Source organism: Cnephaeus nilssonii (assembly GCF_951640355.1).
Source record: "Cnephaeus nilssonii genome assembly, chromosome: 20".
In the NCBI taxonomy this organism is placed as follows: Eukaryota; Metazoa; Chordata; class Mammalia; order Chiroptera; family Vespertilionidae; genus Cnephaeus; species Cnephaeus nilssonii.
This window is the reverse complement of record NC_137091.1, coordinates 1,500,001-1,522,344: the sequence shown is the minus strand read 5'-3', so window position 1 is coordinate 1,522,344 and position 22,344 is coordinate 1,500,001. Positions and strand designations below refer to the sequence as shown.

At 63.0% G+C, this 22,344-nt stretch overlaps 1 protein-coding gene across 3 annotated transcripts in view; it reads left to right on the top strand.

The window, feature by feature from the left end:
• Positions 1–5,856: 5,856 nt before the first annotated feature.
• ADGRG1 (adhesion G protein-coupled receptor G1) overlaps positions 5,857–22,344 on the top strand; it is a 37,596-nt gene continuing 21,108 nt past the window's right edge. The window contains exon 1 of one of the 3 annotated variants that reach the window (XM_079759419.1): positions 5,857–5,913. The gene's annotated coding sequence lies outside the window, so the exon portion shown is untranslated. Of the gene's footprint in view, positions 5,914–5,943; positions 5,966–13,587; positions 13,736–22,344 lie in introns of those variants that run through there. The other 2 variants (XM_079759420.1, XM_079759418.1) reach the window with 2 other exon arrangements.

The following is a 22,344-nucleotide window of genomic DNA, read 5'->3' as shown; positions in this document are numbered from 1 at the left end:
GAAACTCGTCCAAGGTCACCCTGTGAGCCTGGACCAGAGTTGGGACCCCAGCTCCAGTCTGCAGGCTCGGCTTGTGTGCTTGCTGCCATGCCCCTCACCTGAGGGCCAGCCAGGTGCCCAGGTGCCCAGGGGGGGATGGGTGGCCCAGTGCTCAAGACAGTAGGCACTGGACCCCGGCGGGCCTGGGCTTAAGTCTGGACTCTGCCTCTTTCCAGGGCAAGTGGCACAGGCAATCTGAGCCTTGGGTTTGGTTTGGCTTTGACTGTGAGACCGGAGTCAGAGTCACAGGAGAGTTCGTGCGAAATGCAGGGTCCTTGGGCCGGCGTGGCTCAGTGGTTGAACCAGGAGGTCCCCGTTCGGTTCCTACTCAGGCCACATGCCCAGGTTGCGGGCTCCATCCCCAGCGTGGGGCATGCAGGAGGCAGCCGATCCATAATTCTCTCTCATCATTGATGTTTCTCTCTCTCTCCCTCCCTCTCCCTTCCTCTCTGAAATCAATAAAAACACATTTAATTTAAAAACAAGGAAATGCAGGGTCCTTGGCACAGACGGCGAGCGCCTCCTTAAATCCTGCTCCCTCGGTGCCTCCGGGACCCACCCGCTGCTGGGACAGGAGCCCGGAGCCGGGGGACAGACACACTCGCTGCTGGGACAGGAGCCCGGAGCCGGGGGAGGCAGGCTGGGCGGGCGCGGCCGCCCCTCCCCTCCCCTCCCGTGTGACTGGCTCCCGGGCTGCGGCAGCGCCGGGTGTGCAGGAGGGAAATGAGTGCCCGCCGGAGGAGGTGTGCTGGGCTGGCGGGGAAACAGAGCCTCTGAGTCAGGAGCCGAGCCTGCCCGCACCCATTTCCTCCCTGGAGCTCGGCTCCGGTCTGGGTTCTGCTGTGAGTGGGCACAACCTCAGAGGGCGTCCCGCTCTCTCCCGTCAGCTTTTCTGAAGCTGCAGCCCTCGGAGTGGCATGCTTCGGGGCTGGCCACAGCGTCCGGGCGCGGCCCCCGCGGGCCTCGAGGGGTTGCAGGCTCTATTTATATACGTCGCGCACACAGAGACCGATGGGTTTTGTTCTGTTTTTATTGGGCAAATGGCATTGGAACAGCCACAGTGGAGATAAGTGTAAGATGGAAAGAGACTGGCCCACCCACACCCCTGAAAGGGTGCGGCACCTACCAGCTGGCTTTGCTTTCTAACAGCATCGCTTCCCTGCTTGTGAGACAAAGCCAGGGGCGGGCCGCACACCCCGCAATGAGGCGGGAACAGGTTACAGACAGGGGAACGGGGCACTGACCGGTTAGGTCCCCTCCGCAAGGTCACACAGCTGGTGGGCGGGAGAGCTAGGACTTGGGCCCACTCCAGGGTCCTGCCCGTCCCCACGCCTTGGAATGGCCTCTCCTGTCCCCACGCCCTGCCACCTTTAGGCTGGACCCAGAGAGGCCAAGCGGACAGCCCGCTGTTACCATGTAGCACAAGCCCGTCAAACCGCGGTCCGCGGGCCTCATGCCCCGTTTGTTTGGCCCGTGTTAGCCTGTGAGCGTCACGTGCTCGATGTAGCAGCTGGCCGCTGTGAGGGGCGGGGAGGCCGGCTCTAGGCTGCGCTGGACCGAGGGCTCAAGGCAGCAGAGGGTTGACTGGTGGATGGACAGACAGACGCCTGATGGATGCCTTCCGGCTCTGTGGGAACCAGCTACTGTGGGTGGACAAGTGTCTCCTCACTGGAAGGGGTGGGAGGCCGGCTCACTCTCCGCCCTGGGGCCTCTTACAGGGCTCATGCTTGGTGTTCACAGGCCTGGCTTTCCTGTGATGCAGGAGCAGCTTGACCCAGCCTTCGGCGGAGAGCCACACTTACCAGCTGCCTGTGTCTTCAGCACTCTGAGCCTACGCACATGCTGTTCCTTCTGCCCGTGTTCTGTGCCCCAGGCAAACTTGTTCCAAGTCTGGCTCCTTCTCTCCATCAGGACCTTGTTACAAAGGTTGCCTCCTCCAAGAAGGCTTCCCTGATTACCTGGCTAAGCCAGGCAGGTTCTCTATTGCATGCCGATCAATGATTCTCTCTCATCATTGATGTTTCTGTGTCTCTCTCCCTCTCCCTTCCTCTCTGAAATCCATAAAAAGATATATATAAAGGCAGAACCTAGAAGGTGAGTGTGATCAAGTGTGCAGATGATGGAGAGTGAACTCATGGTGGGAAGCGGGGCAATGCCACTGGCTCTCTCTCTCCTCTGTTTGAAGAGGGGAAGCCCGTCCCAGCACAGTGAGGGTGACGGGCCCATCGCAGGGCTGGCTCTGGAGCTGTGGGCTGGCACACCCACATCTGGCCGTGGAGATGTGGCCCAAATGAAGGCAAGTTTTCCTGTTGTTCTAATGGAAGGAGCGGAGGCCACGGCCATGCAACAGAGAGGACCGCCAAAGACCAGAGGAGCTTCCAAAGCTCAGTGATGGGCCCTGGCTGGTTTGCTCGTGGTTAGAGCATCGGCCCGTGGACTGAATGAGGGGTCACGGGTTCGATTCCAGTCAAGGTCACGTACCTTGGTTGTTGGTTCCATCCCTGGCCCTGAGCAGGGACCGTGCAGGAGGCAACCAATTGATGTGTCTCTCTCACATCAATGTTCCTCTCTTTCTCTGTCTCTCCTCTCCCTTCTGCTCTCTCTGAAAATCAATGGAAACAATATCCTGGGGTGAGGACTAACAACAACACCCCAACGCTCAGTGATTGGAACCCCCTCCGCATTTGGACTCGGCAAACGCCTCCTGAGTCCTTGCCGCGCGGCCGCCATAGGGAGCCCGTCAGCATTTCCCCGGAACCTCGCTGCGTGAGGGGCGATAGGCCATCACCCCCCCACCCCCCCACCCCGTGCCGATAAGCAAACCCCGGCGAAGGGAGGTCACCGTCTGGCAAGTGGAGCTGGGATCCCCGCGCCCGGTCACAGCTCTGCCCTGTGGGCGGTTTGTGTTTGAAAACACAAGGTCCCGGCAGCTGGAGGCGGGCGCTGCGAACCAACACGTGAGTGGGTACAAGCTGGCCCATGTGAATGGAAAGTCACTTCAAGCCCATTTGGTGCCCCCAGGGATGTGGCAGGTGTCCCCTCGGTAACACGCTGCCTCAGCACCTCCTTGGTTTCTCCTAGAAACGGGGAGCTCACTCCCTGATGTCGTGAGCAGCGTTGGCTCTCAACGGGAGCTCGGAGACTGAGCCTGAGGTCCTCCTGGAGGATGAGGTGTCAGAGATGGGGACCCTGTGTGCCCTCCCCCCATTTCTCATGCCCAGAGGAGGAAGGGTCTGCACTGAGGGGGGGGGGGGTGAGCAGAGGGAGGCCTGGATCAGACTGCCTGGGTATGACCTCAGATGTGTTACTTCACGTTCCCCCACTTTTTTGTTGTTGTTGTTAATCCTCACCTGATATTTTCCCACTGATGTTTAGAGAGAGTGGAAAGAAGAAGACAAAGAGGGAAACATCGATGTGCGAGAGACACATGGATTGGTTGCCTCCTCTAGGCGCTCCGACTGGGGCTGGGGAGCGAGCATGCAACCAAGGTACGTGCCCTTGACTAGAATCGAACCGGGACCCTTCAGTCCGCGGGCCAATGCTCTAACCACTGAGCAAAACTGGCTAGGGCCCATTCCCCCACTTTTATCCGTGAAAGCTGCATTAAAGAGCAGCTCCTGCCTCACCGGGGTAATGAGGACAGAGGTCCTGGATGAGGGGACCTAGAGGCCCAGCTCCCAGCCCCCCAGGTGCTCCTCAGATTCCTGCTCTGGCAGGGTACCTCCTGACCGCCCCCCCCCCTCCTCCCTGGGCCTCTGGAAGGCAAGCAGGGCAGAGCGTGTCTCCCTTCCTTCCTTCCTTCCTTTCTTCCTTCCTTCCTTTCTTTCTTTCTTTCTTTCTTTCTTTCTTTCTTTCTTTCTTTCTTCTTTCTTTCTTTCTTTCTTTCTTTCTTCCTTTCTCTCTATTCCTCCCTCCCTCCCTCCCTCCCTCCCTCCCTCCCTCCCTCCCTCCCTTCCTTCCTTCCTTTTCTTCACCAGAGGATATTTTCCCCATTGATTTTCAGAGAGAGTGGAAGGGAGGAGCAGAGACAGAGAGAGAAACACCAACATAAGAGAGATACATAGATCGGCTACCTCCCACATGCGCTGGGACCAGGGCCAGGGATCAAGCCTGCACCGAGGTACGTGCCCTGGACCGGAATCACACCTGGGACCCTTTAGTCGGCGGCCCACGCTCTATCCACTGAGCCACACTGGCAGGGCAATGTGTTTCCTGATTTAATAGATGTCCTTCGGCACAGAGAGGTTAAGCCAGTGATGGGCAACCTTTGGAGCTGGGTGTGTCAAACTTCGCCAAAAAACTGAGCATAACTCGGGTAGTGTGTCACTTTGAGGAAAAAACTAACTCCAAGACTCTAGTCGCAAATGTTTCATCCTCAGCATGCGGCCGCCTCAGCGGCCGCGTGTCATCAGAAATGGCTACGCGTGTCAGTGCTGACACGCGTGTCATAGGTTCGCCATCACTGGTTAAGCAGCCTTCCCAAGTGCGCCAGCAAGTGAGGGCTTGAGCCCGGGGCTGCAGCCACAGCCCCTGCTGCTCACGGGGCAGGGCCTGGTGATTGCGTCACATGCCAGGGGCTGAGGGCAGAACGGAGTGGGTGGGGGTGGAGTGTGGGTGTCAGGAGTAGGGTAATCCCTGGGTCACTGGGACTCCCCTGGTGTCCTTATCAGGGGGGGTGGCATCTCGGGGGCCCGGGGGGAACTCCGGGGCATCAGGAGGCAGGCAGCCTTCCTGTCGGTCTCTTTTCTCTCAGACACTGTCTGCCCTGGTGCCCCCTCACCTGTGCCAGCCTGTGGGGGTGGGGGTGGGGGACGCAGCTTCTTGCTGAGCGGAGCAGGCATGCGTGCCCACGGGCAGAGCAGAGGTAGCCTCAGCAGCTGGAAGTTTGCCAGAGGAAGGGGGTGAGGGGTGATGTGAACGGAGGTGCCGGGCTGGCCAGGCAGGGCTGGGGCCAGTGGTCCAGGCGGGGGCGGGGAGGATGTGGCAAGCAGCTCCATGGGCCCCTCTGGGGCGTGGGGGGCAGGCCCTCGGTACCCTCTGGGAAGCCTGAGCAGCTGCCCTGTCCCTGCCCCCCCCCCCCCCCCCGTGCCTGTTCTTGCTGTGTGCCCTGCAGGACCTGGATGCTCTGAGAACGGATGCTGGGTCCCACCCCCACGCCCACTCCTCTGAACCCGGCCCCGCCTGCCTGCAGCCCTCTGTGGGCTGGTGCCTTGTTTTTATTGCAGGCAGGTGAGTCTGGGCCCAGACTTCAGGTGGGGCCTGAGCTCAGAGAGGAGGCAGGAGGGAACTCGCAGAGTTGGTAATTACATACGGGGAGCAGCACCCCCAACTGCCCTGGGGGTGCTTCTGAGGCTCAGAAACATTCAATGACCTCCCCACCTGCCGCTCATCCCGGGGCCATTGATAGGCCCACAGCCCATGTGTCCCTGAGTAGAGACGCCAAAAGCCCATGGAGGGTCCAGCCGGTGTGGCTCAGTGGTTGAGCATCGACCTCTGAACCAGGAGGTCACGGTTTGATTCCTGGTAGGGCATATGCCCGGGTTTTGGGCTCGATCCCCAGTGTGGGGTGTGCAGGAGGCAGCTGATCATGATTCTCTCTCTCCTTCTCCCGTCCTCTCTGGAATCAATAAATATAGATTAAAAAAGAAAAGCCCACGGAGGGCTGAGGCGATGGTGGGTGCACAGCACCCAAGGGGCCAGGTGAGCCCACATGGAAACCCGGGAGTGAGCGCGGGAGGCGGCAGGCACGGCCGGAAATGGTGCAGATGGACAGGCGGGGCCTCACGATAGCCACCTGCCCAGACAAGCTCACCGGGAACAGTGAACCTGGGAGGAGCTGGAAGGGGAGGAGGCGGCTTCTGCTGAGACACAAAGGTAAGAAGCTGCTGGCCCTTTCGACCTTGACCTTCGGTTCAATGACCTGAAGGTACGTCTGAGGCCTGGCCCTGAACCTGCTCGGGTTCTGGGCTGATCTGGGGGCCCTGGCTCTCCTGTCGTCTGAGTGTGAGCTGGGTGTGCTCAGTGGTGTCCTCCTGGCCCAGGGAAGCTGGCAGGGGGTGGGGTGCGCGGCCAGTGCCCAGACGGGGGCTGCAGGCGGCTTGAGGGCCAGGGCGAGCTGTGCACCCTGACACTGGATGCGGAGGCGGCCCCTGTGCCTGCTCCCCCGGTGCCAGACCCTGCCTTCTGCTGGGCCCGGTGAACCGGTTTGGGAGCAGGCTGGCCGGGGTTGTTGAACTTGCGACCAGGAGGAGGAAGGCGCCCTGCCCTGCTGAGCTGGGTGGGAGGGGCAGGGGCCAGGCCTGGGTGGTGCCTGCCCGTCCGGCCAGCCCGGGGTCCTCCGGCTTCTCCACAGCCCTTCCCGCCTGGGCTGCCAGAGGCCGGAGGTGGAGGGCAAATTGCTTTCCGACCGGCCACTCACCCTCCGGCCGGGCCCCTGCAATGAGACGCCCGAGGACGCACCAGGACGGGAGCCCCCGGAGGCGAAGGCCCGCCCTGCAGTGCGGCTGCGGGACCCTGGGCCAGGCCTAGCCTTTCTGGGCGGCTTCCTCATCTACCACGAGGGAGGTGGGCAGGGGCAGTGTCTGAACACAGAGACGGAGCTGTGCCCCAGCCCCCCTTCCCCTGCACCCCCCACTGCCCCGCCCCCTGGCCCCACCGCAGCCAGACCGAGGGCGGTGCTGGAGTCAGCGCCCTGGCGCCCGACCCGCTCTGCCCCCGCAGTGTGGCTCCCTGGGGTGTATGGGCAGCAATATGGGCCCCACGTTTCTGCTGTTAATGAGGCCAGCCTGCTGTCAGCCTTCCTCCGTTACGCCTCCGGAGCCAGCTGCGCCCCGGCACTCAGCGGGGAACCCCGGGGCGCCCTGGCTGCCCACGCAGAGGCAACGCAGAAGGCGGCGCTCCTGGTGGCATCTCGGGGGGGGGGGGGGTGTCTCCCGGGGCAAGGCTGGGCACTCTGGGGGTTTCCCCAAAGTCCACCCAACTCCAACTCTTCATTCACCCACAAAGGAGTGGTGGCAGCCCCGGTTTTCATGGGGGGAAACTGAGGCAGCCTCTTTATGACCCCCACGTGATCCCCTGCAGCCCACACCTAACACAGGGCTTTGCTGGGCACCACTCGGGGTGTGTGTGGCAGGAGGGGTGGGGCACGGGGGGAGGTCCAAGTCAAGATCCTGGGCCCAGCCGACCCCATGGCAGTCAAGTGAGATGGCACATCGTCACCTCAAGATGGTGCACAGGCTGCCGTCTCTGCACACAGGGCCGTGGGGAACCCGCCCGGGGCCTCATTTACCACCCCCGGTGTGGGGTGACAATGTCCCGCTCCCTACCAGACACCTGGACCAAGTCTCGGGCATCTGAGCAGCTGCCCCCAAGCCTCCCAGGCCAGGGCCCAGGAAGCCGCCGACAGGGCCCAGCGTGGTGGCACCGGCAGCGGCTGGCATGGCCTCTCTGGGACCTCCTGGCCGGGAGGGAGGCTCCTGTGGAGGAGTTAGAAGCCTCTTCCGCTTCTTGCTCTGGGGGATGTGCATGTAAAAGAAACCCCAGGCCAGGCCGGTGTGGCTCAGTGGTTGAGCACTGACCTATGAACCAGGAGGTCACGGTTCGATTCCCGGTCAGGGCACATGCCCAGGTTTCGGGCTCGATCCCCAGTGTGGGGCGTGCAGGAGGCAGCTGATGCATGATTCTCTCTCATCATTGATGTTTTCTATCTCTTTCTTCCTTTTCCTTCCTTTCTGAAATCAATAAAAATATATTAAAGAAAAGAAAAGAAAAGAAATCCCAGGAAAGTGGCAGGGCCTGTGTCTCCACTCACACCTGCGGGGACAGAGGCAGACAGTTCAGATCTGGACCATTTGATGCCTGTTCCCAGGCCGCGCTATTTTAAGGGCGTTGGGGCAATGCCAGGAGGAGTCTAGGTGGGTGAGGGGCCGTTTGGAGCCCCCCAGTCACCGGTCTCCCTCAGGCCTGAGCAGGGTGCCCTGGGGCCCCTTGGAAAGACCGGCCCTGCCCCACTCAGCTCCGATCTCCTGACATTACAGGTGCCCAGGCCTCTGGATGCGCCACCCTGCACCCGTTCCCACGGCAGGAGTGGCCCAGGCTGCCGGGCATGGGAATGGGGAGAGGGCTGTGGCCCATCTTGGGCGGGTCCATCCTGGCCCTGGTCTCGGGGATTCGGAAGGCTGGGAGGCAGGAGTGTGGCCATGGTGACCTTCAGGCCTGTGCTGGCTGGATCCAACCCTCCTGCCAAGTGCATGTGGGGGCTGGGCTGAGGTCAGACATTCCGTCATGCCTAGGAAGAGGGGGCGGCCGCCCTGTCTACCTTCTATCTCGGGCAGCTGGGCACCCAGGCGTGCCCGCCTCCTGGGCAGTCAGCAGGGTGGTGCTGGGAGGCCCAGCCAGCCCGAGCTCCCTCTAAGCTCCGTGTTCTGTGGTGCCTCCAGCAGGACAGGCACTGGGTGACTGTGGCGGGGGCGGCGGAAGGTCTGTCTGCCTGGCTGTCTGGGCTGGGCCCAAGGTCACTTCTTGTTGGCACGTGGTCAGGATGCCACTGGAGCCCAGCTACCGGGGTTCACGTGTGGCTCGGTGGCTGAGCGTTGACCTATGAACCAGGAGGTCACAGTTCGATTCCTGGTCGGGGCACAGGCCCAGGTGGCGGGCTAGATCCCCAGTGTGGGGCGTGCAGGAGGCAGCCTATCGATAATTCTCTCTCACCACTGATGTTTCTATCCCTCTCTCTTCCTCTCCAAAAATCAATTAAAAAATAAAATAAAAAGATGCCACTGGAACCAGGAAGGGGAGGAAACTGACCTAAAGTCAGATCCTGGCTCAAATCCTGTGCGACCTGGGCCTGGCCCGTCCCTCTCTGAGCCTCAGCAGATGGAGCGAGGCTTCCTTGACAAGGTGTCGGGAGAGAATACCAAGCCGTTTGCCTTCCACACAGTCAGTGCTCCATAGGGACACCAGGGCACTGGGTCTGAACCTGCAGGGAGGGGTGGAGAGCGGTCGGTGCGGGAGACAGGTGCGGACACAGGAGCCCTGCGGCTGGGGGTGGCTTTCTCTCCCGAGCCCCCGTGCTTTTGAAATCTGATCCAGGTGATGTGGGCGGGGCCCCTGCCTGGGCTCCACCCCAGCGGGAGCCAATGAGGTTGAGCCTGCCCTTGGAGCTCCAAATAAGGAGTCAGAAAACGGGCTTGGCCCGGGGCCTTGCGTTCCATCATTGGAGCTGCACGAACTTCTTGCACCCCAAGCCCGGGCTTGAGTCTCTATTAGACTTGCCCCATTTTAATGGCCAACGATTCCTCCGCTCCCCCCACGTCTTGGATTCGTCAGGCTCTCTGCTTCTTCTCCAGTTGGGGGTGAGCGGAGGGCGGGGGAGGCAGGCCTAGGGCACAGGGCACACAGCTCCCTTTGTGACTGCGGCTGAGTCACATGGGCAATGCCATCCCCTGGGCCCTGGGGCGGGTGTGATGGGCGATGGCGTTATTGTGGGGCTGTGGCTGCCCCCACGCCATGGCCAGGAATCTTTCCCACGGGAATGAACGAACAGGAAGGTGGCTGGGAGCACTGGTTGAAAAGCAAGTGGTCTGGATCCCAGGGCCTGGGTTCAAATGCCGACTCTGCTGATGACGTGCTGTGGGGCCTTGGGAAGGTTCTCTGAGCCTCAGTTTCCATCTCTGTGAAATGGGACCGATCGTTACTGTTTTGTAGCAGAGACACCGGGCTTGGAGGAAGGGCTCTGTGAGCTGTGGCGTGCTGGGCCTTGGGCATTTGCGTTGACTTCGATAATCTCCGTGCCACCTGCTCCGTGTTTGTTGAGCATCGACTATGTGCCGGGCGTGGTGCTCCATGATTTACAAGGCCCCTCTGCTCGCCAGGAGAGAACTGGGACTTGAGCTGCTCTTGTCCAATAAAAGCTCACCCCCCAGCAGGCGGTGGTGGCCTGTGACCCGCTCACAGGGGGCACAGCTCTGCAGTGTTTGCTCACCCTGGCCTGGGGCCCGCACATGCTCTGAACAGCGAGACCCTCGCAGACACATCAGGTGCTCACTCGTGCCTGGGCCGCGGGATTTACGGACGCGGCCTTGTTTACCATTCCTGGTGGCGCTGCTGCGTCCGCAGTTGAGTCCCCCGCTGGCAGAGCTGGGAGGGGAAGCCACTTGGCCCGAGTCCAGAGTTTGGGCTTCCACCCTCTCAGCGGCAGGCAGCGCGGCCCCGCTCCTCCGTCCTTTAAAACGAAGGCCTTTCTGCCGGCCGGCGTGGCTCAGAGTCGACCTAAGAACCAGGAGGTGGCAGTTTGAGACCCGGTCAGGCCACAGGCCCGGTTGCGGGCTCGATCCCCAGTGTGGGGTGTACAGGAGGCAGCCGATCCATGATGCTCTCTCATCATTGTGTTTCTCTCTCTCTCTCTGTCCCTCTCCCTTTCTCCCTGAGATCAATTAAAAACACACACATATATATATGAAATAAAATAAAATGAAGGCCTTTCTGCACTCCCCACCCTGTCTCTGGCCACTGTCCCCTCCTCCAGTAATGCTCATGACCTTCTCTGGTCCTGGGGGACCCCAGCCCTTCACTCTGAGCCCCAGCAATGTGCATCCAGCTGCCTGTTGGAAGGCTACCCCACATGTCACAGGCGCACCCCATCCACTAAGCCTGAGGGCAGCCTCTTCTCTGTGCCCCATCTTGAGCCCCCCATTATTCAGGGCTGTTTCTGGCATCTTTCCTCTCACCTGCACGTGTGAGGTGGGGCCCTAGCCCTGCTCTGGTTTTCTGGACCCACGCTGAGCCCCCAGCGCCTCCCTCTGCTTCCGTATTCTCCCGTGGCCCGGCTGGACCCGCCACCGTCCCAGCCCACCATCGCTGGTGTCCAGACCAGGGCACCTCCTGCTCTGCCAATGCCGGGTCCCCTGGGCATCTGGTTCCAATACACACTCTCACTCAGCAGGCCCGGGGCACACCTGAGAGCCGGCGTTTCCACCAAGTTCTCGGGCCACATTTGTGTGCTGATCACACCCCTCCCGACCAAAGACCTCCCCTGCTTTCCCAGTGCCTTGGATGAAACCCCATTCAAAGCAAACTCCATGCTTCCAGAATCTCCCAGAATCTGCCCTACTCCCCTAATCAGATCCCACCTCCTTCCAAGACTGGCTCCCGTGTCCCAGTCTCCTCTCCACCTCGCTGATGCTGTTCCCTCCACCTGGAATGCCCCTCCAGCTGGTCTCTGTTTATCAAAACCCTTCCTCCAAGACCCAGCCGGGGCTCGGGGCCAACTGGCTTGGTTCAAACCCTGGCTCCATCCCTGAAAGGCACGAGCAAGGCCCTCACCCTCTCTGTGCCTGTCCCTCTTCTGTGAAGGGGGAACAGTGACTGTTGTGATACATATGAAGGACCTGGCACCTAGCAGGTGCTCCCAGCCACACGCCAGCTGTGCGGCCTGGGCTGCGTCACCTGGTTTCTAACGTACCAGTGGGAGCCCGGCCGCAGAGCTGGGAGGGTGAAATTAGAATGACCCACGTCAAGCAGTGCCTTTCACAGTGAACCCTACACGGTACCCTACACAGTGACCCGCTTAGTAGGACTAGTAGGCAGTATTGTGATTAATGAGCATTTATGTGGATTCAGTCCTTGGACTCCCAGAGCCTTCTGGGAGCTCCATGGCGCCAATGACTGACTCTCTGGTGTCATCCCGCTGTGAGTCATACTCGGAGCTGGGGCCTGCTCCCCACCTTCGCCCTGCACATAGTAGGTCTCTGAGAAGCCCGATGGTGAAAGGGCAGACTGGCCAGGCTGCCTTTCCTATGTGGCAGCGGGCGCCAGGTCTCTGCGGCCCTGGCTTGGGCACCCAGAGAGCGGCACCTGTGCCCAGCTGCCCAGCACCCCCTGGGGGTGTGGTGGGGTCACTGCTGCCCGAATCGCAGGGAACGGCTGATGCTGCCCCACCGGCCCGTGGCTCCGCCCTGAAGGACAGACCTTGGGGAAACTGAGGCTTCGAGGGGGTGACTTGCTTGGGGACACGGCCTGCCAGGGACGCCCCATCCCTTCCTGGATCACTTGCTTTTCTGTGTCCCGGCCCCCGCTGGGGGCTCTCGCCCTGATGATGAGGGCTGCCCACTGCAGGTGGGAGGCAGGCCCAGGGCCCACCGCGCCTGCCGGCCAGGGCTTCAGCCCAGTCTGGACAGCGGGCTGGCGCTGGAGAGCACAGCGCGGCCTTCGGGAAGCTCTGGGTGGGCCTCTCTGTACCCCCCACGGGCAGCTTGACTTACGCGGGCAGGTGAGGGGCGGCCTTCCCCACAGCAGCCCCGCCCCCGCCGCCTGAGAAAGTTCCACTCGCGCTGCAGCACGCGGCCGCTCCGTCTTTTAGGGAAGGGACCTGCAGCCCTGAGCACCCCATGTGCCCAGATCTGGGGAGGCTGCACGTGAGTGATCAGGAGCCAGACTGCTGGGCGGCCCTAACTCCAGCCCTGCCCACTGTGTGGCCTCAGGCACCTTCACCCCCTCTCTGAGCTCCCCGCCCTGTCCTGCGCTCCCCCTGCCTCATCACCACATTCACAGCAGCCCTTCACTGTCTGAGCGACGCTCTCCCCAGGGCTGTGCTCGGAAGTCGGGAAGGGAGGAAACGGTCAGTAAGTGGAATCATCATCATCATCAGCAGCAGCACGGCTGTGGCAGGGAGCCCGCCCCGTGGTGGCCACCGCCTCCGAAGCCTCCCAGGACCTCAGCAGCCAGCGAGCTGCGGACAGTGACCGGAGAGGGGCGGGGCACCGGCCCACCCCCAGGTTCCTCGCTGAGCTGCGGAGCCACCAGGAATGGTGTTTCTCTCGGCCTCAGTTTCCTCTCTGGCCTCGCAGACGGACCAAGGGATGCCATTTCCAGGAGCCCCTGGCGTCCCAGAGCCCGGAACCTGAGTCTGGGATGCTGACACTGTGTGCCTGCGAGCGGTGCGATGGGTCCCTGTGCTGGGAGGGCCGAGGCTCAGGGAGACGCAAGGTCAGGTGGCCAGTCGTGCGTGGACTGGCTGGCTGCATGCCAGGCGCTTGATCCCCCCCAACCCCCAACCCCGTGCCTTCCGCTCCGCCGGTCATTGGTCATTGCCGGCTCCTGCCGGCTGCCAAGGAGGCAGGACACTCCTTCAGGAAGGGCAGTTGTCGCCTGGGCCTGGCGGTGGGGCAGCATCAAAGCGCCCGTTGCCCTAGCAACCCTGGCCTCTGGGCACTTTGGGGAGAAGGGCCGGGAGGCGGCAGATGGAGGGTGAGGAGGCAGCGCTCTCCCTGGCCGGTGTCTGTCCCTGAAGCTGGGCACCTACCTGCCCCAATGCGGGTGAGGCGGGGGTGCCCCCTGCCCCGTGCTGAGTCACAGGCACCCCCAGGGCCCCTGCCTCAGCGCCCAGCCCTCCCCCTTCTCAGCCTCCCTCTGAGAAATCCATGACTCACTAATGGTCCGTCATCCCTCGCCGGGCTAGGGAGGAGGGAGGAGGGAAGAGGGAGGAGGGAGGAGGGAGGAGTCATCTGGAGGGGCATCCCCCCACCAAACACCCAGCACTTCCCAGGCTCCTCCCCTCCACCCTGGCCGCCGCCTGCCCTGTGAGGAGGGCCGGAGCCACCACACGCAGCAGCTCCCTCGGCAGCAGGACCCGCAGGACCCGGGCAGGTTAAGCCTCTGGAGGTGAACCTGACCCTACCCGGCCCCCACCTGGCGCCAGGTACCAGATCCAGGAGGGAGGAGGGTGGGGTGGGACGGGGACTTGGGAGCTTGGTGTCTGGGTGGGAGCCCAGAGGAGCATTGCTGTAGGGGGGTCGCTGGAGTTGGGGGAAGATGGACAGGGAGATGCCTGGGAAGGGGACGGGGCCTGAAACCTCTCCGAACCACTAGTCCTGTGCTAGCTGGGGAAACTGAGGCTCAGAGCGGCACGTTCACTGGGCACGGGAGGCTGGCTGGGTCTGCTCGCTGAGCGGTGAGAGGAGTTACGCCTGCTCCCGTGGCACGGAGGGGGGGGAGGGGGCGGGGGAGCCAGGCTCTGGGGGGGCAGGTGGCTTATCTGCGGTCCCCTAACGCTAGAGCCAGGGTCCCGGCTCCGGAGCGGCTGCAGGGCAGGGCACCGGCCCTGAGGGCGGGCTCACCTGCAGCTGCCTGGGCTGGTCCGGCCCCCGGTGGGCTGTCCTCGCCGGGCATCCTTGGCAGGAGGTGGTCTTGGCGTGGGAACGGGGCAGGTAGATGAGGACGCAGAGGCTGAGGGCTGGGCAGCGCACTGGCAGCTAACCACCGACCCGGCTCCCGCCCGCCTGCGGGGCCCAGATAGGGCCTCCCCCCACCCTCCCCCCACCCGGGCGCCCCGTTCCATCTGGGGAAGCCGCCGGTTCCCGTCCTCGCACCTCCCCACCAGCCTCCTTCCTGTGGTGCTGAGCTGGGGTCTCACAGGGCCCCACAGGAGGGGGCTCGGGGGCCATGAGCCCGGGCAGGGCCCCTCTTGCCCCTACCCGCCCGCCCCCCCCCCTTCCTGGAGCAGCCCTGGCCAGGGAGGCCGGGTGGGGAGCAATAGTCTCTGTGGCTCCAGAGGGCCAAGGGAGTTATACATACACACATTTATTGAGCACCTACTGTGTGCCAGGTACTCGGCAGTGAATGGGATAAATAGGTGTCTTACAAAGTCCCTGTGGAGACCCTGAGGGCAGCGGGTTGGTTCCTGGAGGTGGGGTCGGAGTGGGAAGCGGCTGTGAGAGCCACGGGCTGCTGAGTTGGGTCGCAGAACTGAGGCCGGCAGAGGTGGGACTGGCTCCTGGGGCCAGACCTGACGGCGTTAGCTGCAGGGACTGCGAGATATAGACCCACTGTGGTCATAGCAGCACGCACCTCCTTGCCTCGCCTCTCTCTCTCTGGGCCTCAGTTGCTGCAGCTGCTAAATGGGCGTGTGAGGTGATAATAGCTGCCCTGCACCCGTGGCTCCGAGGTGTCAGGTCATGAGGGACACCCCCAACTCCCCCAGGGTCTGTGGGGGAGAGGCCTGGCCAGGCAGCCTGCGCTGTTGCTGCCCACGGCCACGGGGCAGGGGCCAGTCGCCTGGCTGGGACACCCAAATCTTGTCAGGGACGCGAACAAACAGGACAGTTAGCTCTGAGGCTGAGGAGGGAGATAAGCCTGTGGAGGGGCAGAGGGAGGGAGCGTGCTGCCTCGGAGGCCTGGGGGCTCAGCCCTGGGGGCTCAGCGGAGGGCCTAGGCTGGGCTTGGGGACTGGTAAGGAGGGAGAGAAGGAAGAATTTAAGTGCGTGTGTGCGTGTGTGTGCGTGTGCGTGCGTGTGTGTGTGTGCGCGTGCGTGTGTGTGCGTGCGTGTGTGCGTGTGTGTGTGCGCGCGCGCGTGTGCGCGTGCGTGTGTGTGTATGTGTGTGTGTGCGTGTGTGTGTGTGCGTGTGTGTGTGTGCGTGTGTGTGTGTGTGCGTGTGTGTGTGTGTGGGGGGCGGATTCCTGGCAGAGGAAACTGCGTGGGGAAAGGTGTGGAAACAGTGAGGGCCTGGGGGAATGGGGCAGGCGATGGCACTGGAGACCTGGCACGGGGCATGTCCTGGTGGCTGAGCGCCAGGTGGGCAGCTCTGCTCTGCCTGCGGGGGAGGGGCTGGGGGGGGGGGACTTGCGCAGCTCTGCACACAGGGCCGGCTGCGGCCCAGCAGGACGGGGAGGGCAGGGTGTGTGGTGTGGGGCTCAGGGTGCGTGCTTGGGGGACAGTGTGTGGGTGGTGGGAGCTGTGCCCATTTCAGGGGTGTGGGTGGGCTCCCACATGGCAAGGGTGAAGAGTGAGGGGCAGAGCTGGTGGGGGCGTGAGGGGAATGTGACAACATAGTCCCAAATCCAATACCACCCCACCCCCAGAGCTTAGCAGGCTCTGCACCCCCAGTGCCAACCAGGGGCTCTGTGGACCCCTCCTTCTGACTCACAGCAGATGGGGCATCACGTGAGCAAACCCGGCAGCTGGGGGACCGGGACCCCCGGGACAGCAGATGGCAGGGGCGGGGAGCGGGGAGCGGGGTTGGCACCAAGGGGCCTCTCACACAGGCGGGCGGGCGGGCGGGCTCTGCCTCTCCAGGGCTGCCCTCCCCCACCCGTCTCATGCCCCATCGGGAGCTTCTGAGGTTCTGGGGAGCCCTTTGGATTCTGGGGTCAGGCCTGGGCAGCTGGGCAGAGGGACCCAGTTGGGGGAGGAGCGAGGAAGACAGTTTCTGACCCCTGCTCGGTCCCAGCCTGCCCTGGCCTCCCTCCTGCCCTCAGCCTGGCCGCCGGGGCTCGGTGCTCCGCACGCGCCTTTCTTCCCACGAAGCGGGTGTTGGTGCTGAGCCACCGAGAGGCGCAGGAGGCTCACCTGTGGGTCACCTCTCGTGTTGGTGGCTCTAGAGTCTGCGCTCTTGTCCACTGAGCTCTCCTGGCCCCTCGGTGCAGTGTGGGGGGTGGGTGGGGGGGCGGCTCCTGGGCCAGGCCAGGTCTGTGCTTCTGTGCTGGATGCCCTTGTCTCGAACCCCATCCCTGCTGCTGCCCACATCCTCTAGGACCCACAGAGAGAGCAAGGCCGCTTGCTGGGGAGAGCCCTGGCTTCGCTCCTCTCTGGGTGTGTGAGCTGGGGCGCCTGCCTCCGGCTCCTCACCTGGAAGTGTCTTCCTGGAGCCGCCGTGAGGACGATGGGCTTGCTGTGCCACATGGGCCAGCCTCTCCGTGGTCTCCCCTGGGCAGAGGGGTGCACCGAGGCCCGGATGTCTTCTAATAGCTCAGGGGACTCTCCCCTGCCTCCCACCGAGGGGAGCTGGGGCCACCTGGGCTTCGGGAAGCCCCCCAGCCTGACCTGTGCTTTGGTGGGGAGGCCTGTGGGTGGGCACGTGTTCCTGGGATGATACGGCTCAGGCGGTTTGTGGTGAGCTTGGCAGCTCCAGGCAGAGATCAAAGCCGAGCCCTGGAGGAGCCGGCCGAGCGGGGCGGCCTCTGCATTAGAGGGAGCCGGCCTTGGGGTGGGGGCCTCCCTGCCCGGAAGCCAGCCCAGCTCCAGTCCCTGACAGGCTGCAGCTCTGCAGCGGATGGCTCCACGGGGCTCCCCAGGCTCAGGGCCCTTAGCCGACCTCCGAGCGAGCAGCAGTGGAGGCAGCCGCCTCGGCCTTCTCCCGGTCCCTCCCCTCCTGCCCTCCACAGAGCTTGGCCTTCCTCCCCGGGAAGCCCTGGCCTTGTCGCTGTAGGCCCGGGGTAAGCGGGGCTCGCGGATGCTGCCCACGGTCCCAGCCTCCTGGGCCTCCCTGTCCTGACCTGCACACAGGACGCCAGGATGCCAGTGGCTCCCCTGGCAGGGCTGTGGCTGGAGTTTGGGGCAATAAATCACTGCACAGAGCGGACTTGCTTAGCTGAAGGTTTGTCTTTGAGCTGTGGGGTGGTTGAGTTAGAACTAAGTTCAAATCCTTGAAAAGTGACCTTGAGCCTGGCTGGCATGGTCAGTGGTTGAGTGTCGACTTATGAACCAGGAGGTCACTGTTGGATTCTCAGTCAGGGCACAGGCCCGGGTTGCGAGCTCGATCCCAGTGTGGGGGGTGCAGGAGGCAGCCGACCCATGATTCTCTCTCCTCACTGATGTTCCTATCTCCCTCTCCTTTCGTCTCTGAAATCAATAATACATAGAGTCCCAGACCTGAGCCTCCCCTAGGATGAACTGTGACATCCACATGCTGTAGGGACTCCCGGGCGGGAGAGCCTTCCCCACGCCCCAGACCTCGGCTCCTCTTCGCCCAGCTCAGCTGTTCCCTGGGAGAGGCTGCACCAGGCGGGGCGAGCTGGGGCGGCTTGGTTCTGTCCGGCTCCATCCGCTGTGTGAACTGGGACAGGTGTACTGGCCTCTCTGTGCCCCGTTTCCCTCATCTTTAAAACGAGGGTGGTAACGGCACCTCGAAGGGCTTCGTGAGCCACTAGGTCCCGGGGCTGAGGACGGTGCCCGGCCCACCACAGCGATGCTGTCGCTCCCCGTCCGGGCCAGCCCCGCCCTCTGCGAGAAGCAGCGGTGAGTGCATCCGGGAGCGACACCCTGGCCTCCATGCGGTCACCGGAAAGGCACCGGGGACCTGCGGCCGCTGCGAACACTCTCACCCGTGAGGTCGTGACCGGCCTTATGGCTCCAGGCTGTTGTCCAGGACTGGGACTCTCTCCTGCGGCCTGAGCCCCAAGGCCTGGCCGGCTCGGCCACTGTCCTGGTTCCTGGGGCAGCGCTCTGTGGTCACTGTCTGCTGGGCTGAGTTCCCGGGGCCCCCGGGGGCTGCACCGGGTGGCTGACCCCTTCTGGCTCCCTGGCCAAGTCTGGCCCTCAGGGTGTGGCTGCGTCTTGTGTCTCTGACCCGGCGGGGGGCGGCGGGGGAACAACTGCCCAGACCCACCTGCCTTGGTGGTGACAAATGCGAGGGGTGAGCCCCGGGGGCCGGCTGGGGCAGTGAGTCACGCCTGGCCTGGGCCCTCTGTCCTGGCTTCTCTGGCTGTGTCACCATCGGGGCATGTGTCAGACCCTTGGGGCAACTCATGACCCAGCACCCTCCGCCTGGGGCACCCGCCTTCATTACCAACAAAGACTCTCACTCAGCCCCAGGTGCTGTTAGCCCTCAGAGGTTTACATTTCTGTCCTCATGCCACAGATGGGGAGCAGGTTCCGGGTCCCCAGGCCAGTGGGAGGTTCCGGGGCCTAAATCCAGGTCTCCTGCCTCCAGCCGGGACCTTTTCCCCACGGCACCACGGCACCACGGCACCACGGCACCACGGCACCACCATGGAATTCTCAGCAGGTGTTACGTGTGGCAGGGAAGTTGTAGGGGGAACTGGGCACATGTGGGGTTCCTCACGGCCCCTCCAGCCCTGAGCTTCTCTGGCCTCGGGAGAGGCACCCACTCCCACATTCTTCCCGGGATCACGTCCCTGACAGCGCCCGGCCGTTCAAGCAGCATCAGCCAGTGTTTGTGGGCGGTGGTGACACCCTCCGTGGCCTTGCCTGTCACCATGCCCGGGCTTCCCCATGAGCGCCCCAGTTGCATCTCCAGGGGCCCCTCCTGGCCTGCTATTAGCGCAGAGAGCTGGCTGGGACGCACAGAGGGAGTTGGGGCTTCAGGGGCGTGGACCGGAGTGAGGCTGGAGGGTGTGAGGGAGGCGTGGGGAAGGGGGCCACCCACCTCCTAAATCATCAGGGAGCCGATGTGGCCCCTTGCTCTCCCTATCCAAGGGGCCTGCACCTGGGCAGGGGCGTCCCTAACCTCGAGGCACTCCCCCTGCACCCACCTGCACGTGACCTTGCCTTGGAGAGCAGTGGCCGTGGGCGGGGCTGGAAGGAATCCTCTGGTGGTTTTCTCAAAGCCGTACTTACCCTCTGTCCGCCGCGCCTGCCGCACCTTCCTGGGCTCTGCCACCTGCATGCACATCCCAAACCAGACGGGCAGTGTCTGCTCTCCGGCTCCTGGCTGGGAGTCGAACATGCCCAGGTCCTGGTGCCTGGACTGGGGAGGGGAGCTGGGCCCAGGTCCTGGTGCCTGGACTGGGGAGGGGAGCTGGGCCCAGGTGCAGCCCCCCTGCCAGGACCAGGGGCAGGGGATAGCTTTCCTCCCTCCGGAGACCCTGCTGCAGGTGCCAGCACGCCTGGGAGCCCCGCCTCTGCTCCCAACCTGCTTGGGGAACCAGATGGGCGGAGGCAGTCACTGCCGTCCAGGCGGGACCGTAGCGGGCGGGACCGGCCCCTATTCGTGGGCCTCCCCGAGGATAGAAAGGCCGCATGCTGGAGTTGGTGAATGCCCGGAGGGTGGGGCACGGGGAGGAGGGAGAAGGGTGGGTCTCTAGCTTGTTACTTGGGCAGCAAGGAGCTAGAGGCTATTGTAAGTGTTTTTATTATTAAAAATTTTTTTATTGATTTCAGAGAGAAGAAGGGAGAGATAGAGAGAGAGAAACATCAGTGATGAGAGAGAATCATGGATCGGCTGCCTCCTGCACACCCCACACTGGGGATGGAGCCCACAACTCGGGCCTGTGCCCTGACAGGGAATTGAACTGTGACCCCCTGGTTCGTAGGTCGACCCTCAACCCCTGAGCCCCGCCGGCCGGGCCATTGTAGGTATTTTGTTATTACAAGAGCCTAGTGACGGGGGGTGGGACCTCGATGCTGTGCCTCGGTCTCTCTGGGTGTTGCTGCAGTTCGTGAGCAGAAGTGTGAGTAAAAGGCCAGGGGTGCCCCAGTGTGCCCTCCCTGGCTCCCTGAGCCGCAGCCCTCCAGCCCCTTTAAGCACCGGGGCTCTGGAGCCACAGCGACTGCCCCTCGGCCCAGCAGGCGCTGGAATCTCTTCCAGGACAAGGTTCTGCCGAGAACAGCAGCTCCTTTCTTTGCTTTCTCTTCCGCTTCCTCCGGGGCCAAAAATAGTGTGTGAATGGGACCCAGCGCTGGGCCAGCAGCAAGACAATAGCTGCCTCCTGGCCCGGGCAGGCCTCCTGGCTCTGGGCCACGGGGTGGGGGGGCCGAGGTGCAGGGGAGGGGGTGCGTGGCCACTCCGGCCCATGGCCCCAAGCCCCTGCTGTCTTTCCCATGACCTCTGCCAGAAAGCATCCCACACCCCTCCATTCCCTTGGAGCGGGATGACCAAGAGGTTTCCCGCTGGTGCTGGGAGGGTGCTTGGAGGTGCTTGGCTGAAATCTGGGCCCTTAGCCCCCCGAGCAGCCCTCCCTGTCTCCCGAGCCGGCTGTGGTCCGGCGCCCGAGGCCTCGGTGGACACGCCCTTGTTCTCTTCTGTGCCGTCTGGCACCAGCGGGCCACCGCATGGCTCTGATTTTCTTTTCCTTTTGACTCAATGGGACTTTTTGGAGGTCAAAGGGCTGTGTCCTCTGGGAGGAAGTGAGCTCCCTGTCACAAAGGTGATCAAATAAAGTTTGGACGTCACTGGGTGGGGGCCAGGATTAGTCAAGCATCAGATGGACATGGAGTCTTCATGTCTTCGTGTCTCCAGGGAGATCTGGCTTGAATTCCATACCCTCTCTTACTGGCTCGGTGGCCTTGAGCAAGTCACAGCACCTCCCTGAGCCTCTGTTTCCCCGTCTGTATGATGGGTCCAACAGGGCTAACTTTTGCCGAGTGGTGGAAACGGACCTCCAACATGCTCAGTGTAGTGCCTGGCACACAGATGGAGTTTCAGAAGCGTGGCCTCTGTTCTCTTCCCTCCCAGGACTGGTACTTTCTCTGGGACCCAGAGAGGAGGGTCTGACCCCTTCTTGGCTCCCAGGGAGCTCAGGGGGAAAAAGCAAGGAGAATCCCCAGCCCCAGAGCTCACTCAGAAGGAAGGTTCCTGCTGGGCTGAGGCAATCTGGGAAGGCTTCCTGGAGGAAGTGGCTCCGTAAGAAGCTTCTGGAAAAGTATGGTGCACATTCTACACTCGTGGCAGCCAATGGTGAGGTTTAGAGAAGTGTCCAGCCTGGGTTGAGGTCAAGGCCACAGACTGGAGCTTCCAGAGCCAAATGCAGCTGACAATAGGCATTTTTGGTCACAGGGTTAGGCCCCCACTGGGTTCTAAAAAGACTTGGGTTTAAAGTGAATGTTGACAAACGTAGGCACGTGTTCTCCATAACCGCCTTTCTTAAACCCGCCCTTTCTCCTGCCAGCTCCCCGCCTGGCCTGGCCAGCATCTGCGTGAGTTGGGGACTTGGGTAGGAGACAAGTTAGGGGCCTGCGCCGTGTTGGGTCGAGCCGGGCGGTGACGTAGTTGCTGAAGCTGCCAACGGTTGCCAGGGAACGGTTGCCAGGGGCTGCTGTCACCTGCGCCCCTTCTCCCCAGCGAGGCGGGCTGGCGGCTTACAGCCCGCTTCCCATGCTGCCCCTTTGTCTGAGGCTCCCTGAGGGGGAGGGGGAGGGGGAGGGTGAGGGGCTGAGGTCCTCCTCTGGCTGACCCGGCACCCCAGCGGCTGAGCCTGCAAACAAGGTGCGCCCTTGGCTCACTCCAAGCTCTTTCCGTATTTACAGTCCACTTGATTCCCGGGAGGAGTCCAGGTACGGTTCTTCCTGCAACCTCCTCCCTCCTCCCTCCTCCCCCTCCCTCTCCCCTCCCTTCCCCCTCCCCCTCCCTCTCCCCTCCCCTCCCTCTCTCCCTTCCCCCTCCCTCTCTCCCTTCCCCCTCCCTCCTCCCCCTCCCCTCCCCCTCCCTCCCCTCCCCCTCCCTCCCCTCCTTCCTCCCCCTCCTCCCTCCTCCCTCCTCCCTCCTCCCTCCCCCCTCCCCCTCCTCCCTCCTCCCTCCTCCCTCCCCCCTCCTCCCTCCCCCTCCTCCCTCCTCCCTCCCCCCTCCCCCCTC